We start from the raw sequence: 12178 nt of genomic DNA, 5'->3' as shown, positions 1-12178 counted from the left end.
TAGATCTACTTTTTGGCTTTCAATAAACATTTTTCCCCCTGGGTAAATAACGCATGTAATAGGAATTCTATGGCATATAGCCATATTTGTCAAATGAAGTCAAAATATGAAATAATGTCTGACTTCTTCCTTGAGCTCTGATGGTCCTTGAATGAATTATTTAGAATTCCCAAGTAATCCCATAATGTCGACAGCATATTATATAGAGAGAGTTTAATTTGGTTCAATTTTGACTCTGAAAGCATAGTAATGCATTCTTTGTACATATTGATATTGTCATATATTTTTTAAATATTCAATAGCAAGTGAGAATTTTTTCATAAACTACATTTGATATACAGGTTTGGAATATATTTTTTGGGCATTTCAATCACTGAGTTTCTCTCATGAGGGTATAATCACATGTTGGCCATGTCCACAGTCATCTGAAGGTTTGGCTGAGTGGATACAAAATGACTGACTCTCATGACTGACAGTTTATGCTTGTTGTTGGCTAGTAGCTCAGCTGAGGCTGTCAACATTAGTACTTACATGTGTTCTCTCTGAAATGGGTGCCCCAGGTAGTTGGATTTTGTATGTGGTGACTGGCTTCCCACAGAGTATATATTACAAGAGAACCAGGTAGAAGATGCATGGTATTTTCTGACCTTGATCCACAAGTTCAACAGCATCATTTTAGCCACATTATTTTGTCTACAAGAGAGCTGCTATGTTGGCCTGGATTTAAGATAAGGAACATAGGCCCCACCTTGTGATGGGAAAAGTGTTAAAGGTTTCACAGGAATGCCACGGGAGAATATGCTTACCTGAGTATTTTCACTCTCTTCCAAGTCAAACTCTTTCCAGATTTCTCCTGGATGTTGTCACCAACTGGAAGTCTCTGAGTAGCAAGGCTCAGCTAATGGTGTGCAGCATAACCAAGCTACAGAAGGGAGTACATTTGTGTTCCCTTCATGGGTCAGGTTTTAGAGCAACCGGAAATTACCTGATGCCCTATATAAAGTCTTTTTTAAAAATTTATTTTAGTTGACCCATCCCTGGAGAGGCTATAGCTAGATAGGTATTAGAAATCTCATCTTCTGGAAATCTAGAAAACTAGTGGGGAGTATATGACAAGAAACAGGATGATATGGAAAACCGGGCTGACCCAGTCATATTCAGAGTTTGACCACTATTCTTAACCCCTTTTCCCCAGTGATCAAGAAACAGTAAAATAAATTTGGATGAGGAATGACTTCCATACCCTAATGACTATACATTTTTCTTATTTGCTAGGGATATAGAAAGAAGAGAGGAAGAAAAAAAAATGTCTGAAAAGCCAGTCAGTGGTGTCCATTTTGTCTCTTAAATTAAATAATCTCTGAAACATCAGGATTCCCAGGAAAGGTGAGAGAGAGGGGGTTGAAGAAGCCAGTTTTAAGGAATACATTTCACTTGTATACGTTTTCAATTATTAAAAAGGACGAAAATTTGTCGAGGGACAATTTCAGGCACGATAATTCAGGGCTACAAAATAACATAACATAAATACATAATAGGTTTCAAAGCATCAAAGCAGCTCGTTTATAATTCTTAATGATATTGTTATCAAGAAAAAGAGCTGAAAATAATTTCTTTCTAGTAAGAGCTGTGTCAAATTTATGATATTGAGCCTATTTAAATGATTATTCAAGATCACCACTGTATTCCTGATTTGCTTGTCTTTCCTACCTATGGAAAACATAATAATAATGGGAAATCTTTGTTGTCTGTCTATTAAGTATTTCACATTTTTTAAATTATTTGTTTTGTATAATGATACTACAAAGCATATAAAATTGATTCCAATTTGCCTGAACACACACACAAACACAAGCACACATAATTATTCAATCACAGTGAAGAAAGACGTTATCAGATTTTGCAGTGCACAGTTGGCAGTATGTCTGTTAAATAAGATGTCTAGGCACCTGCCTCCCCTTTTTTTACGAGAACCAGAGTCAGACACTAGTTAAAGCAGGAAAGACAGATTATATTCAAAAATTTTTGCAACAGGGAAAAAGTGACTTCAGCATAGAACTGAGCTCAATTCCAAATACAAGACCAATTGAGAATTTATAGCTAGACGGCAGGATGAAGGGGGTCAGTGGATGGAATATTTAGAGGAGGGAAGACTAGGGAAATTCTTCCTAAATGGACTTATGAGGATTCTTGCTGAAGGAAGGCCAGGTGATCAGATATCAAGGGTGGTGGATTCTCTCTAAAGATCCACAGCAGGATTCTTGCTAAGAGTGGATTTGGAGAGGATAAGCACAGACACCCAAGGTCACGGGGAAGGCTCTAGAAGATCCTGCTTAAATTCTGGTTGAGAGAATTTTTGTCACTTCCTTCTCATCCTGTTTCCAATTCTATTTCAGCTTGGTGTTTTGTAAACTTCAGATTCAGGCCATTCTGAACTGTGGCAGGCTAAGAACTTAACAGATCTTCCCAACTATATGAGCAAAAACAACAGCCTTGGGAAAGCTGTTAAACATTCCTGTTCCTGTGGAGTTATCTCCAGTATTACCGTTGGCCATTTCAGCAGAATGCATATCCTACTGGGCAGTGTAATTTAAGAAATGCCACATACAGAAAAGAATAATTTCTATAAATAAATGTCATCACGCACTGGAGTCTGGAATTCTCCTATCAGAGCGCAGTCTCATCCTTTTGGATTAAGGTTGTTATTTTCTCCCCCAACCATTCTGCCCACTCCTAACACACACACACACACACACACACACACACACACACACCCCTTTTAGTATTTAAGCACCAAGGCTCCATTTCATGTCTTTTATTCATTTGTGCTCCTATGTAACTTGTTTGAGCAAAGGGGCATGTGCCTAAAAATACAAATGAATAAAGTAGATTCTTGCAAACCACTGGGTGAAGTAAAGGACCTCTCTGAAGCAACACCAATGCTCATTAAAATAGACTCTTGGAACTATGTACCAATAACTTTCTGTGTATGTGTATAGAACTTTAGAACTCTGAAAAGGTCACATAGTTGAAGCAGTGCCAACAAATATCAAGGAAATGAGCTTTGGAACTAAGTCCAGTGGTTCCCAGCCAAGGGCAGTTAACACTCCCTTAGGCAGTATTTGAAACTGTTTGTGGACTACGTTTCTATATTCCCTAGGCCTTTAGAGAATATGCTTACCTGAGTATTTTCACGCTCTTCCGAGTCAATAAACTCTCCAGATTTTATGGTACTGTGGACATGTGAAGCCTCAGGGAAGGGACGCTAAACCTGCCATTCTCAGGACTCCACAGACCAGTAGGTTCCATAGTTGGACAGGTACCTCCTCACTGTTGCCACTCCCCATTGTTCTTTGTCCTCCTCCCCCCAATGCCAGTATTGAAGCTCATTGATATCTCCTATCCCTAGTCTTCCTTGACACGGTCATTAATACACTGTAGTAGCTTCCTCTCAGCACCTAGTCTAACTTCACCTTTTCCTGCACTACTCCTGTCATAGTTCTTCATGACTTCCATATGCACTCATACGAAGCATCCTTTACCATCACCACTTGGGTTAGTGTACTCTCTTCACACTTCTTAATCCAAAGGTGCATTCTTGCTCCTCCTCTCACTTTCTTGTGTCCATCTTGAACCGCTAGCCACACGTCATCCTTACAGCATCTCACTATCTTGGATTTCCTCCTCTGTTACTAGCTATTCTTATTCTAAGATTCCTTTAGTTATCTCTTCTCTCCCTAAATTTTAAATTGCTGTAGTGCCCCAGGGATTAAACTCAAACTTTATTTTACCCATAATCCTTCTCAAGATAATTTCACCACCCTAATGATTTTACCAACCCCAGTCTGAAGAAAACCAAAATTGTATTTCCATTCCAGGCTGCTTCCCTGAACTTCATATTCAGATAACCAGTTATCTACTCAACATCACTATTTTGATATTAATAGACATCTTTATCATAATATGCCTCCAAATAACTAGATTCATGAGTTTCCCTCTCAAATAATTCATTTTAAAGTCTTCTCATATTAGTAAATGGTAATCCTATTCTTACATTACTCAGGTCAAGAAATTGGAGCAAACTTTGATTCTTATTTTTCTATTAAATACCCTATCTGACCCATTTGCAAATTTTCCAAAGAAACCCATGAAATATAAACAAAATCCAACCAACATCTTTAGCCTGGAATGGTGCAAAGATTGTTTGCTAGCCTCTCTCTCTACTTTTGTTCATGAAGTCTATTCTCAGCATAGACAGAGTGATTACTTAATTAAAATTATAGAATTATTTTTTAAGAGATTGATTTTAATTTTTTTTTACATGCTACTCTTCTTTATGGGTGAAATTGAATGGATGCTAGAGTTGTATTCATAATATTGGAAATTCAAGAATTTAAGACATCTCTGTCTAGAATATCAAGGGCATATTCTACATCCAGATATTTCATTTAGTAGAAAACATAATGAGTCCCTATATTTGTTGCATATCCTTATATTTAATGGGGGGACACAAAAAAGCACGAAAAATTGCTCTGATATTCAAATATCTTGTAATCTACTTGGAAAACAAGCCATGTAGACAAATACTTATAAAAACAAAACAAATTTAAATTTGAAAAGACATCATATATCAACAACTAAATGAATGCTACAGAAAATAAGGATTATAAGACTTCAGAGGCAAAAGGAATCTATGAGGCAAATAGATTCCTTTATAATAGGCAAACACTGTTCAAATAATTGTGTTGGAGATTTAGGCTTTAAAATAATCACATGATTACTTTCACAAGCATCAAGTGCTCTTGTGTGGCAAGGGCGTACAACCACCAATCAGACCTGGGATTAAATGCCATCTCTTTCATATCAAAAGAGTAAGCTTGGCTGGGCATGTGGCTCATGCCTATAATCTTAGAACTTTGAGAGGCCAAAGCAGGAGGATTGCTTGAGCTTGGGAGTTCCAGACCAGCCTGAGCAAGAGTGAGATCTGTCTCTACGAAAAATAGAAAAATTAGGTTGGTGTGGTGGTGGGTGCCTGTAGTCCCAGCTGCTAGAGAGGCTGAGGCAGGAGGATTACTTGAGCCCTGGAGTTTGAGGCTGCTGTTTTCTAGGTTGTTGCCACAGGACTCTAGCCTGGGTGACAGAGTGACTCTGACACACACACACACACACACACTCTCACGCACACACACAATGCATCTGCAGTAACCTTTACAGCTTATTTCTCCATACAGAGTCTCTCTTTCCTCCTCATTCCCCCAGGAAGCACAGTTCCAGGCTCCAAGGTCCTATGAGCCCTACTCCTTCCTAGAAACCAGTCTAATATTTCCCTATTTCTGATTAAAGTATTCTCCCAAGATCATTTAAGATATTCGATTGAAATATTATGTGACAAACATTTTAATAAATGATGACTATTATTTTTATTATTCATGCATAGAGCTACTCATCAATAACATTTTTCTCAGTTCCATGAGTAGCCTTAATGTTCTGCTTGAATTTTGCTTTAAAAAATAGCATAACATATTGAAGAACAAACTGTATAGCTCACTCCTAACCATAAAAGTTGGTTCCTCTGCCTTAACATTAGAAATGTTGCCTTTATGGGGGCAAGACATGATTGCAAGAGGGACTTTACCTAACAATTGCAATCAGTGTAACCTGGCTTATTGTACCCTCAATGAATCCCCAACAATAAAAAAAAAGAAATGTTGAAAAGTGAGTCATAGTTTTCTAAAAACAGTTGTTCTTTAAAAGTATAGCAAATAATAATTTTCTGCTATCATAATATAAACCTTTTATATTAACATTAATTTTTAAGAATTTAATAAAGAGATTATATTATTTCATGAACCAAGTATAGAGATGTACTTGAAGCAACAATATTTCAACAACTATCAAACCCATGGATATTTAAATAAAGTTTTCCTATCTATAATTTTTATGTAACTAATATTTATGCTCCATATCTAGGAGTTTTCAACAACTACTACATTTTTTGTAGTTAAGATTTTATTATTTTTACTTAAGCCTAGGATATCTTGCATATATTTCTGTTGGATTGTAAGAAGTTTAAAAACCAAAGATAATGAAGTTGATTTAAAGATAGGGAACTCCATACACTCTGATTTATGAAAGCATTCTAGCAAAATACTACACAGCACTGGGTTATCCCAGGTCACAGGCCCAATTATTAATAACTAGGTAATTAAAAATCCTGAAGAATAAATATTACAACAGCACAATATGTCCTAATTGATTCCTATATTCCTTCAGTGACAGGAATGCATTCATAACTTACCTTTTATATTTTGGAAATGTATGTAATATATATTTTTATAAAAGTCAGTTGCCTTTAAATCCATAAATGAAAAACCCTAAACTTGATTTAGCTTCTTGAGAGTGGGAACTATGTTATATTCATCTCTCATTTATTGGCCCCCAAATTGATAATAAAATGTTGAAACAACAAACGTGATGATAATGATGAGCATATTAATATTGGTTAATTTTTATAGAGTAATTTCTGTGTGTCAAGCACTGATTTGATTACTTCATAGGATTGCTAACTTCATTTGGCAGATGAAGAAACTAAAGTACAGAAAGGTTAAGTAAATTACCTGAAGCTGTGCACCTAACTAGAGTTAGGATTCAATGCAGGCTATCCATATCCATGGTCCATGCTATAAAACACTCTTCCACAATACTTAAGCATACGTTTGCTGAATTCCTACCTCCGTCTCCCTTTTGCCCTCTTCCATGTTTTACCGTTGAGCATGTTTGCTGAGGGAGGATGCATTTTACCTCTTTCCTTCATCTCCCCTGTCAGTTTGGATTTTAAATTCCCTACTTACAACTTCCCATGCAGTTTGTCTCTCCCTGAATTTATTCTTATCAGAAATTCCTCAACTTCTTTTGCAATTTCCATCTTAAATGTAATCAACTGTGGCATGAAGATGGTCACTGGAATCTTAAATGTCACTCAATTTGCATCAGATTACAGAAATCCATCCTCAGGCCCAAGAACTCTTAATGAGCCTGTAAAGTGCTGTCATTTTATTTAGCAAGTAGACAAAGAGGAGAGAGCAAATACCACCATGGATAGTAGTATAAGCCAAAGGCTTCACCATCGTTGCTGTGGCCAACCCTATAAAAGAAGAAAATCCTGTCATTTTCAGCAGTATGGATAAAACTGGAGGATATTTTGTTAAGTGAAATAAACCCAGAACAGAAATTTAAATAGAACATGGTCTCACTCATATGTGGAAGCTAAAAATAGGTTGATCTCATAGAAGTAAAAAGTAGAACAGAGGATACTACAGGCTGAGATGGGCAAAGGAAAGGGGAAGACAGGGAGACATTTGTTAAAGGATACAAAATTATAGCTAGGTAGGAGGCTCAGTTCTAGTGTTCTACGGCACTATAGGATGATTATAGTTTTTTAATTAAAAATAAAATCTTAACAAATAAGCTAATAATAATCTTCATTCCCATTTCAGCCAATCATTCGTTACTTAATAATTCATTTAACAAGTATAGCTTAAGTATCTATTGTGTGACCAGCACGGCTATTAGCACTTGGAAAAGGATAGAAATGAATAAGACATCCTCTGACCCAGGGGGTCTAAAATCTTTCCTAAAAGACAAGGAAGAAGATGATGTATTCAAGGCTCTCTGGAAGCTCAAAGAAGATAACATTTTTTAATTTAAAAATATTAATGAGGGGTGTGACACACTTCTTGGGGGCGGGACACTATTAATAGAGGGACTTCACCCAGCAAACTGAAGCAGTATAACCTGGTTCATTGTACCCTCAATTACTCCCCAACTGCCCCAATAAAAAATAAATAAATAAATAAATAAAAATAAAATAAAATATTAATTATAGTTAACAATGCTAAATTGTAGGACTTCACATAACTAAATAGAAGATATTAAATGTTCCCAACACAAAGAAATGATAAATGTTTGGTATGATGAATATGCTAATGACCCTGATCTGATCATGATACATATTAAAATGTTGCTATATAGTCCATGAATATGTACAATTATGTTACCCGGAAAAGAAGAGGAAAGAAGAAAAATGCCTTTGAATTTATTTACAAGTGACTGAATTTTCAGCTGAGACTTTGAGTTCTTCTAAGATCTATAGGGATGGCATTTTTTCCTCATTCACTGTAAGTATAAGACGTGATTGGAAAAATATTTAGGATTCCATTTTGTCCCTCTAGGGAGAATGAAACTTTTCAGAAACTTTAAAAAAATCTCCTAATTATTAATCTGTAGGCATTCCATAAAATATCAAGTATCAGGCTCACAGCTACATGGCAGTATTAACATTTATATGCCTATTGCAGCAGCATACAAACCAAGAACACAGGATAATGGTCAAAGTTAATAAATTGATATTTACACTTTTGTTTCAGAAATCCTGAGTTATGTACTGCATATTTTCTACCTGACAATGATCCAAAGATCTTTTTGAAACCAGAAATTAGAGAAATTCCTTTTGTTGACACTGAGAAAAATCTCATTGATGTGGATTTTAAACCCCAAATACACCTAGAAAATGCAAAACAACATTAGTAATGTAAGTGATTTCTCTAGAGACAATAAAGATGTCTGATGTTGCTAAAGGTAATAAATGAACCACAGAGAAAAGGTTTCACCCAAAAATCCCAGATAAAGAATAGCAATATTACCTTGCAAAAGTTGACTTATTTCAGTTGCTCTGTATTGTTTTACCTTTCTGTTGTTTAAAAAAAAAAAAAAGTTTTAATTACAGAATACAAAACAAGTCTGTCAATAAAATGGAAAGTTAAAAATCATAATGATTTTGACATTAATGTATTATTTTTTATGAATACCTTTTCAAGGACTCTATTAAGATTAGGAGATTTGAGACAGAGATTTTGGAAACCTTGATTAAGGCATATGGTACTTATATGTGATGTATTAAAGAGAATCAATTACAAGATAATATATTATTTTGAAACGAAGCAAGAAGATACAAAATTAATCTTTAGTAACAAAAATTCTGCTAAAATAATAGTTTTATTAACTGCAAAAGTAAATATAATTTTTCAAATTTCCCGCGTATCAAAATTTCTCTGTATATTGTCACACAAAGCTTTTTGTTAGAACTTTTAAGCTGAAGACAACCTTCAATTATTTCTGTAAAGATGCCTATTACCATTATTTTCAAGAATGTGGGCCCATGGAACCCATTGTCACATTATTACCTATAATTCCAGATGCCAAAGTGATTTTTAGCCTTCTAAACCATGGAATTAATTAGGCTATGCCATGGGCAGAAAAATGTGTTGCTATTTATTTAATGAACAGGAAAAAGAAAAAATGTTGAGTATTACTTGAAAGAATAATTTCTAGTTTTCATCTTTTTGAGAGTCTTTACAACCCTGATAATAAAACTACAAAGCCTTTGGGGCTTTGCTGCACATATCCCTTTCCCTACATTAATACTTGGAGTGATTATGTTGTTGTACTTGCTTGTTAAGAAATAGGGGCATACTTTCTCTCTAAGATGACTAAATAACATCTTTAAAAATACCTTTTAAATTAAAATAATGCCCTTGTTGCTTATCATCCAATGGAAATTTCTAAAATTAACTACTTAGATGGCTTTACTGAAAAAAATATACCTAGTTTGCCTTTGTCTTTTTTTTTTTTTACCCAATAATGATCCCTCTTCTGTCACATGTTACCTTAGTCCTTAATTCTTTTTATTTTATTTTATTTATTTATTTATTTTTTATTGTTGGGGATTCATTGAGGGTACAATAAGCCAGGTTACACTGACTACAATTGTTAGGTAAAGTCCCTCTTGCAATCATGTCTTGCCCCCATAAATTTGTCGACTACAACAGAATGGGAGCCTTTATGTGAGAAAATATGTTAGTATATGGTATCGACGGAGAATATGTTTACATAGCTTAAAGTCATACAGTTTGAAAACACTACATGTAGAGAAAATTGAGATTGAAGTATGTTTAATAAATAACTATTTTTTTCATTCTATTCAGGTATATGCCTACTCCCTTCCTCACTTTCCATATTATTTTGAAGAAAGTCCTAAACATCTAAGCATCTTCAAATATTCTCTATTCTTTAAAAGCAAAAAAACATAATCATGAAATCAGTAGGACACCTGAAAATTAATAACAATTCTTTAATATCAGCACACATCAAATATCCATTCAGTGTTCAAATTTCCAATAGTTGTATATTCTTTTTTTTTTTCTTTTTTGAATTTCTTTAATAAGGTGATAATGCAAGAGATTGAGCATCAATTTTTAGATTTAATCCTGGTAACATTTGCATACGTTTTTCTTGGAATTATACACAGGATGCAAAGAGGTGGAAAATTTAATTTTATCATTATTTGAAAACTGTCTCCTTACAAGGCAGCCAAATTTTGTGACTTACTCTTTTTTTTTTTATTAAATCATAACTGTATACAATGATATGATTATGGGGCATCATACACTCACTTCATAAACCATTTGTATATTCTTAATTTTTTAACAAATTTTATTTTAAAATAAGTGCAGACTCAAAAGAAGCTGCGAAAATAGTACATTGAGTCCTGTGAACTCTTCCCCTAACTTTTCCCGATGTTAATTTTTTAAAATATTGTAGTGAAATATCAAAACAAAGAAATTTACATTGGTGAAATATGATTAATTCAACTACAAATCTTTCTCCATTTTCATCATTTTTACATGCACTCTATGTGTGTGTGTGGTTGAGACAATTCATACTATGCATGAATGTAACTACAATAATAACCTAGATACAGAACTATTCTATCACCACAGAAAAGTTCCTTTGTGGTAAATCTTTAGTCCAACCTAACCTGGTAACTCTCTCTCTACCTCAGACAATCAATAATCTTACCTCTATATCTATAGTGTTATTTAGAGAAAGTTATATAAATTAAATCATACGCTGTGTAAACTTTTAGGGTTGGCTTTTACACTAAACTAAGCATGATCCCCTTGAGGGGTTCATCCAAGTTGCTTCATGTATCAGAACCAAGAATCTCACTGTTTATCCACTCTCTTTCACATCAAAAGAGTAATCTTGGCCAGGCATGGTGGCTAATGCCTGTAATCCTAGCACTCTGGGAGGCTGAGGTGGGAGGATCTCTTGAGTTCAGGAGTTCAAACCTAGACTGAGCAAGACCTCATCTCTACTAAAAATAGAAAAATTAGCAGAACATTATGGTGGGTGACAATAGTCCCAGCTACTCACTCAGGAGGCTGAGGAAGGAGGATTTATGGAGCCTTGATGCCACAGCACCTTGGCCACAGAGTAAGACTGTTTCAAAAACAAAAATGAACAAACAAACAAAAACCCACGAATCATTCACGATTCAAACCTTGTCTGCCTAACTCCAAAATCCTGTTCTTAACAGTATCATGCTGTTTTCTACAATAAGTATAAAGATACTTAAAAAGTTGAATCATTATATAAATAAAAATTTTGGTAGACATTATATTCCTTATATTTTAAAAGTATTCATTTAATGTGCTAAATCAATGACATTTGCAAATCTAGGAAGTATAGATGATCTTCGTTGTGCTTTACTTGCAAATAAAAATGATGATTATTTGAGTACAGTTTATTTAAATGTTAGTGTAAACAAACTTTAACAATCATATCAGTAAGCCCCATAAGTTTCCTTTCAACTAGAGCATATTGACATTGTAAGTTCCTCCTCCCCTTCCTTTTCCCATTAATTACACAAAGCAAGTAACACTAGCTTTATAAGACTAATGTTAAGTCATTCAAATTGGTGCATTAATCAATAACACTAAAAAGGAATGATCTATTAAATTTTGCATGATGGTCTTGAAAAGACTAAAATTATTTATAAAATACGGTAACTATCAAAATTTTCCATTATAAAAATTTGAATATGTATGTTAATATTTAAATAGAAGTGTCTCTATTATAATTTGAACTATTACATCTATGTGATATATGTTTAAACGCAAATGCATTGCTTTTAAAGCAATCAAACACTGATGTAAAATTGGGAAATGGCACTGTAAATACACATAATCACACATACATGTACTGGCTTATGTTCCATTAGAAACAGACCCTTTTAAAGGCAGTTAAGCTAATGCACTAAAATTTTGACAGTACACAG

Source organism: Nycticebus coucang, chromosome X (genome assembly GCF_027406575.1).
Source record: "Nycticebus coucang isolate mNycCou1 chromosome X, mNycCou1.pri, whole genome shotgun sequence".
NCBI lineage: Eukaryota > Metazoa > Chordata > Mammalia > Primates > Lorisidae > Nycticebus > Nycticebus coucang.
This window is presented reverse-complemented; position numbering follows the sequence as displayed.